Raw genomic sequence first — 8,009 nt, forward strand, 5'->3', positions numbered from 1 at the left:
ATGGCAGTATCCTTGCAGGGACAGGTCCTGCTGCATTCGGGCGGCCGCCTCCATTCCCCTTCCCTCCCCGTGCCCGGTGTCCCTGAAGATCACCCTCCCTCCTCTAATCCGCCCGGGGCACCACTTATTTTGCTTTAACGATGTCATTGCTGATCGGGCAGGCAAATGCTGTAATTAAAAATAAATACGTAGCAAGGTCGGACGCTCCGGCACAGGCTGGTCTTACGGTCTGAGCTAAACGCTGATGCCGATGGGGATGCTTTGCTATTTTTACTCTTTGTCCTACCCCAGGCTGTTGGTTTTGGGAGCCGGGCTGCACCGCGCGGTTCTGTTGTAAAAAGGTTTATTTAGCTTGAAAGGGTTTTACGAGGTGAAAAGGCAAAACGCTGAGGACTAAAGAAAATGCCCGCCTGGCTGGGATCACATTCGGCGTTTGTAGCCACAGAGCACACCTGCAGGAAACACCGACTTTAAACGCTACTTCTGTCACAAAAATCTGAGAAACCGACAGGGTTGTTGTTTTTTTTGTTGTTGTTGTTTTTTTTTCCCTTTTCCCCCTTCTTCCCTGGTGGGTGGTCAGGAGGACGGGCTGAAAAGCAGGAGGGCTCCTATTGTCTCTGCGCTGCCTTAAGAGCTGACCCCACGTGTCCCTGAAGTCGCCGCGCACCTGGCTGTGCCCTGCTCCCGGGGATGCTGCAGCGCCCCGACGAGCCCCGGCACCGACGGGATGGACGGTAGCGGACCAGAGGTGTCCGGCCATGCAATCCCACAAGAAAAGAGTTTTTGTGACTTCACAGCGGCGGTATTTTCATGCCCAAGTGGTCTCTTATCGCCCCTCATGGTTGGGGTACTCTATTTTATTCAGTTGTATTCGTATTTCCATTTTGAAGGCACGGAAAACTGGTGGTCATTTTAGGGCGCTCAGGGTCCGCTGCTTCATCGACAGCTTGAGCCTCGCACCTGACAGCTATGGAGCAGCCCCCTAAAATGGGACAAACCTGCCCGAACCAAGCCCAACCCGCCACCCGAAAGGCTGAGGGGTCAGCCCGGAGGCTCAGCTGGAGCCGCCCCGCCAGCAGCCAAAGCAGAGTAATCCCAGCGGCTCGCAGCCAGGCAGCGCCTCTGCCCCTGCCAGAGCGGGGCCGGCATCTCGCCCACCTCGGGGCATCGATCTGCTCCCGGCCCAGATGGGTTAATTAATGAGACATTAAACGGGCGGAATGACACTTCCCACCGCTCACTTACAGTGCTAATTTCCAAACCACTCCGCCATAGACAAAGAGAAAGTGCAGTTAGTGCAGAGTAATTTGCGCTGTGTTCCCAGCGAATGAATTTAGGGGAGCAAATATAGTTATGCAGAATTTAAATTAAAGTTGACACTAATGTAAATACAGCAATGCAACTGCATGTTTAAGAAATATGATGAGGCTATGGTTTTAATCAGGTCCTTTTAACTCAGGTGGCATTTTAAATCCTTGCCATTTAAATTGGATAAAATCCATAACCTGGGAGAAGGAGCGTCAGAGGGAAAGTCCGCGGGCTCGGCTGCAGAGCGTGGGCCGGCTCTGCCCCAATTCCTTCCCGAGGGATGCCCTGGGTGCAGGAGGGGTACCTGGGCTCAAGGGACAGTCGTGCAACCGCTTGGAGGGGAGATCCACCGCAGGGTAGTGACTAGAAACCCTGTGCCTGGCTCAGGAGACCTCCTTACCTGGAGAAGGGTGGGGAGAGCATCCCCACGGCCCTGCTGGAGACTTCCCGACCTGGCTAGACCCCTGCTCTGAAGCTAGACCCCTGCTCTGAAACTCGACAGCTTTCTGACCCTCCTAGATCCATTGCATTGACATTTCATGGTAGCACAGGTACTCCCCACCCGCGTCCAGGCAACCCAAAATATGACATCAAACCCAAAAATCAAACCCCAGTGCATCTCTAACAGGAGCAAACACTACTTGTCTCCCCCTCATGCCTGTGCAGCACAAATTCGTGTGGGGGGGTGTGTGTGTGGGTGTGTGTGTCTGTCGACGCCTGCCAATTTCCCCTGCTGCTTTTGAAGGCTCTGCTTCCAGCCTAAATCATAGACCTGGGGCTTTGGGGCGGGGGGGGGGGGGGGGGGGGGAGAAAAAGAGAAAGAAAAAAAGCCAAGAGGAAAGAGCGGAGCCTGCCTCACCTACTTCAAAGCGGGGTGATCCTGAACGGGAGCATGGGTGCTCCGCAGTAACAATAGGCATTAACTGCAACACGGCAGGAGCTACTTAACAGGAGCTTTGTAACCTGGCAAGACCCAGAGTCATTTCTGTTACAGTTACCGGAACAATATATTTGGCAATGGAATACTTCTGCCTTTTTTTCAAAGCGAATATAATGCCTCTGGCAGGAGCACGCTGCCAGCATGGCTCTGCTGCAGGTTTCTCTGCCACGAGATAAGGTGCCTTGGCGTAAGGCACCATCTCTGCCACCGCCCGAGCGGTGCCAGGGCTCGCTCACCCGCCAAACTGGGGCGGCCGCATCCCGGCTGGCTGCCGGGACCTGTCCCTGTCCCCCGTGGACCCCTTGCCCGGAGCTGGGGACCGGCTTCCCCCAGCCGGGACAGAGCTGCGCTGCTGCACGCCGCTTCTTTCCTCGGGTTGCCTTGCTCCTGGAGGGCTCGTCCCCGGGGGGCTCAGGCAGCACCTGCAAACGCAATGGGGGGGGGAAACCAGTGGGAGAAGCAAGCCCTGACGAAGAGGACGTACCGAAATAGCATCAACCGTTCTTCGCATCAAGCCATCCCATGCATCCCGTTTGCAGATGGTGCTGGGACAGGGCTAGGGGAAGCACGTACTGCTTCGCCTCCACCCATTTTCCCCAAGAAGCGTGGCTGGGATGAATGGTAGAGAAGGCAGGGGAGAAATGACCCTTGTCAGATATTTTCCTTTATTTTTCCGAAGGTGTTGGTGTTAACCAACAGATGCTTCACGCAGCAATTACACGAGACGAGCCGGCCAGCCCAGAAAAGAAGAGGGCCCTGTGATGTGTGCCCATACACGCGCACGTAGTTCAGTTAAGCTTCATTCTCCTCTTCCCTGCTATAAATTGAAGCCTACAGCTGAGAAGGGGAAGGGGCCCATGCCACGGCTGAGCCAGGTCAGAGCTCCTCGTCACCCAGCCCCTTGCACCCCGGTGCACAGGTACCAGCCGTTTCGGAGGAGTCGAACAAATCCCCCTGGCAAAACGCAAACAAATGAAGCCAAGTTTATGTCCATATTGAGCGGGTTCTGCTCCAATACCAAAATAATAATAATAAGAGTAGTAATAACAACAACAACAATAACAATATGCTGCTGCTGCTACTACTACTATCAACTAACCTTTGGGGAAAAAGAAATCTTTTTATTGAGATTTTTGGAGAGCCTACATTTAATTACTGGCTGCCTCCAGGCATCTGGGGTGCCTGAGCCGGAGGCACCACTGGGCTTGTGTGAAGTTTAGGCACCCTGGATCTGGCCCGAGGTGTAGCGGGGTGCGGAGGAAATACCCGGGGGAGTCAGGACGGGTCACGCATCTCCTCCGTGCGTTACTGTGCGATGCAGGAAATATCCAGCAACGCACGTGCTTGGACTCGTGTTATCCCAGGTAGGTCCTGCCTGGCGGGGATGCCTCCCACAAGACACCTCTGGCTCCTGGCCCCATCCCAGCCTCCAGAAATCTAGCCTGCCTGCCTGCCTGCTGCCTCTGTCAGAGCCCACTGGCCCGGCCCTGCAAAGGATTTCATATTCCTGTAGCTGTCCTAATCCCCCGGTGTGACTCAGCATTGTTAAGATGCCTAAGAGAGTAATAAAAAGTGTTCTAATGCCATTAATTATCCCCCCTAGATATTCTGGCTGCCCTGCTACAGAAAAAAGAGATACTGCGAGTGTCCGATTCGGGGAAAAACACCAAGAAGGATTAAAAGGAGGGGGGGAAACTCCCCCCAAAAGTGAGGGGAAAAGCCTGGGGAGCATCTCAGGTGGCAGGGCGATGTGCTCCTGCTCTCCCGGGAAGAAAGAGCGGTCCCGGGTGGGGGGATTTTACCCCGCGGCCATCCCCCAGCCTCTTGCCTGCGCACAGATGCCTATGTCCACAAACCCCCCCTAAGGACTTAATGAGCTTCCAGACAGCTATTGTCTTGACAAATCTGATTGAAACCAGCCAAGGAGTTCAAGGGTTAGGAGGGGAGGGACACACAGACAGGGCGACACCAGAAGCCCCGTCTGGGTGGAAATCGAAATAGATGGGGCTCTTACATAGGTGCGAGCCGCAGAGACCTTTGGAGTGACGATAATTGATGCTGAAGAGCACTCGAGTGGCCCTGACACGCCATTCTTTAGTGTTTTAATTTCTGGTGCGCGACGTGGGGAAGGAAGAAGCAGAGAAGGTGATGAAGAAGCAGAGAAGTTGATGAGATTTGCCCTGATTTTGCTGTCCAAGCCTCCCCGGTCAGAGCCAGCGAGCGCTTTCGCTTGCAGAACTGATGGGGAAATAAGAAAGAGGCTGCATGGTGATTTTGTCTGCAAAGCCAATTTTGGCCCCACCTTTTTTTGCAGCTTTTAGGGAGAATTGCTTCCACGGGCTGGATGGGCCCCTGGGTAAAAGGCGCAGCAGCTACCCGGGGAGGATGAACAGCCCTTATCGAGAGGCTGGGGCAAAGTCCAAATTGCTCAACACATTTTGGGCACTCCTTGGACCTTGCCTAATGAGTTTGGAAGGGGGAAGGTGAAGAGGAGGGCAGCGCCGCCACCTCCAAATTGCTTCTGCTGCAAAAGCTGGGGAGCCCCTGGGCCAGCAGGTCCTGCTCTGCTCCTCTCTGGCCAGCCACGCTGGGTGGGTGTTTTTTTACATCTTGAGACCGTCAGGAATGTTTTCCATGCACGAGTGTAGTGCATTCAAAATCCTGAAACCACCTTCATCTCAGCAAGACCAACAAAGATAAGAAATAGCATTTAAGTTGGCTGAAATTAGCAACTGCATCTGCCGCACAATGCCCCGGCTGCCATTAGCTGTGACCGGGGAATGGCACTAGCAAAGTATGCTGGCAATGTTTAACAAACCATCCGTCTTTTACCTGGTCCTACTCAACAGAAACCTTTGTTTGAACCACGGGCCTATTCAGTCATGCTGCTGTCTGCTTATCGGGAAGATTAATCTCCTAGGTATCACTATATTAATTTTAAAACCGACCTTTATTATTCCGAGTCCTCCACTGGTGTGGCAGGAGGGCGAGGAGGCATTTCTGCCGCTGATGGAGAAGCCGGGCTCCGTGTTTGCCCGCTGCCAGCGTGACTCATCCCCATTACCTGCACCTATGCTAAAATCCAAACGCAGCGCGGTGAATCCCGACTCCCTCCCGCTCCGCGGATGCTCATGTTCTCGAGGGCTTTTTTTTGGGGAGGCTGCGTGTCCCATGTCATCTCCTGCATCACCCCAGCACGATGGCATCGTGGTGGGGATGCTGCGGCGGGAGCATCTCTGAACGTCCCCGATGGGTATCCGAAAAGCAAGGGGGCACGAGGCCAGCCCTGCTGCATGGAGGGGTGCGGGGAGCGAGCCGGGCAAAGGTGGCTGTCGGGAAGGCGGCCGTGGCAGGGGGCTGGGCCCCGAATTCCTGGCGGAGTGCTGTGCACACACGCCTTATCTCACCTGGCCCTGTTTGCACAGCAGGGAGCCAGCCGCCCCGGCGGGGAGGGAGGATGGCCAGCACCCGCAGGAGTCCCCCAGCTTCAGTCCCTTCCATCCCCGCGTGCCAATGGGGGTCTCTAAGCTATTTTGTGTGCTGCTGTAAGCTTTTTAACAAGGAGTTGGTGTCTCCTGGTGCTTAACCACCCTTGATGGACCTGCTCTCCGTGATTTGTCTCATTGCAAGTGTTACAGAAGGTCATTCATACCTCTCATCGCAGCCATATCTCGTGGCACTGAGATCCACCCAAGCACCAAGCACTGTGTTATTGCAAAACCAGCACCTGGTCGTTTTATTTCCACTGCCCACTTCTCATGACAGAGGGGTGGCAGGTCTCAAGCATCACCTAGAGATGCCCCAGCACCCACACACCAGCTCCGCATCCTCTTGAGCCTGTGAAATATCCCTTCCGAAAGGGGTCTGCCATGAAAATATTGGTGCTACACGTGAAGATGACCATTGCCTGCCTGGGTTTCCTGAAAATGAGCTGAGCCAACCCCTTTCTTCCCAGACCCAGCGGGGTGAAGGTGAGGGGACACACGGGACCTGGAGGCCCCAGCAGGCAGTTGGGAATCAGCTCAGGGTGCTGCGGGATGGAGGGGGCAGCTGTGACTACCTGACTCCCCCCATTACTGAAGCCCCCTGATCTCAGCGACATCAGGTATATCCCCACCCAGTGCAGAAAGGAGCTAAAAACCCTTTCCTGGGGCAAAACCAGGGCATTCCCACAGCACGTCTGTGCCGCTCGCCCTCCCCTCTCTCTTGGCTGTAATGAGCGCTGTGGGAAATGTCCAGCTCCTTATTAATAATAGAAGATAGGAAAGCAAACACGCCTGGCCCGCTGACCCACTCAGATGTACCTGCTGGGCACTCATCGGAGCGCGTGGCTCCTTCTGGCCTGCCTCGCCATGGGGGCAAAGCCGCTTTTCTTCCCCGTTAATTGAACTGGAAGGTGCCCGGGACTACCTGCATGCATGATGGGCTGCAGCGGCCACTGCCTGGCCACCCCTGCCCTCTCCAAGCAGCCCCTGTAATTGCATATTTACCCATCGGAGGCTCTCATTATCTCATTATCACGAGAGGTTAACCGAGTGGCTCTGGGTCACTGAGAAGGTCACTAACAATGCTAGGAAGGGTTCAGATTCATTCATCGGATCGGCATCATTTTGGCACTGGGGGACTGATCCTGAGCGTGCCGTGGACACGTCCCCTCCCGAGCCGGGCAGGACGTCTCCTCTCCCTTGCGTGCTCTTGGCTTGCTCTGACAGCTTGGATGCAGCGTACCGTGCATGAGTGAGCAGGGGGGCAAGCTGAACATCCCCACGTCCCTTCCTTCTGCACCCCAAGCTCGCGTGAAATAGCCATGCATGCCCTGCAAACAGCTGGAAGATTGCAACTGAGCCCCCAGCTTCAGGAGCCAGGCTCTTCATTCCTCCACTCAAAACGAAGCAGCTAACGGGGGTGACACAGCTTTTCCATGCAACACGCCATCCCCAGGCAGCGGCTGCCTGTTCTGCCCGCAGCCTACTCCCCGGGTGTTTGCATTGCCTTCAGCTGTTATCCGCCCTCGCGAGGAAATGCAGGGACTAATAAGTAGCCCGTCAGCACCCAGCACGAGACTTGAGCTTGGAAAGAGCACCTAGAAAGACAAGGATTTCCACCCTGCAGCAGGAGAAGCGGCCCCTTCCCCTTCCCCTGCCTAAGCTAACTCTTCTGCTATGTCAAATAACAGGCAGGCGGAAACCCTGCCTACACTGGCAAGGGACAGAGGCTTCCCTGTTTGGATTCGAGATGGGGATTTCTGTGGCTGAAAGTACCTTTGTTATTTTTCCAGGAAAGCTTCCTTTTTGGCTGACTTCACCTCTGCATAGGATGCACACGGCAAATTGACTGCAGCGATGAAGAAGGAAAAATATTTAAACAAGCAATTATGAATGAGCTTTGGTTGCTAACTTGGAGAGCAGTTTCCTACATCTGTGTTAAAATGTAAGTGATTTACCCTAGAAGTCCAATCGCAGCCTCAGGAGTTCATTAAGAATGCCTCTTAGATTAGAGCTTTGTGGCCAGAGAGGACCATAATTAGTCTGCTGTGCTCATTAATCACTTGTGCTACTAGAAAGCTGTGTGCCGCTTCCAGTTTGGGTATGCCTGGGAGCAGGTCCTGCTGACTGGTTCCTATTTATCTTCTCCCCACCGGATTAAAGAGCCTTTTAGCACCCTGGATTTTTCTCCCCGGGGGGCTGATCCTACACCACGGTCAACTCATTTCTCAATGTTTCTGAGAAGCTTGATGGCAAGCCCCCAGGTCCCTGCCTGC

Source organism: Aptenodytes patagonicus, chromosome 3, assembly GCF_965638725.1.
Source record: "Aptenodytes patagonicus chromosome 3, bAptPat1.pri.cur, whole genome shotgun sequence".
NCBI lineage: Eukaryota > Metazoa > Chordata > Aves > Sphenisciformes > Spheniscidae > Aptenodytes > Aptenodytes patagonicus.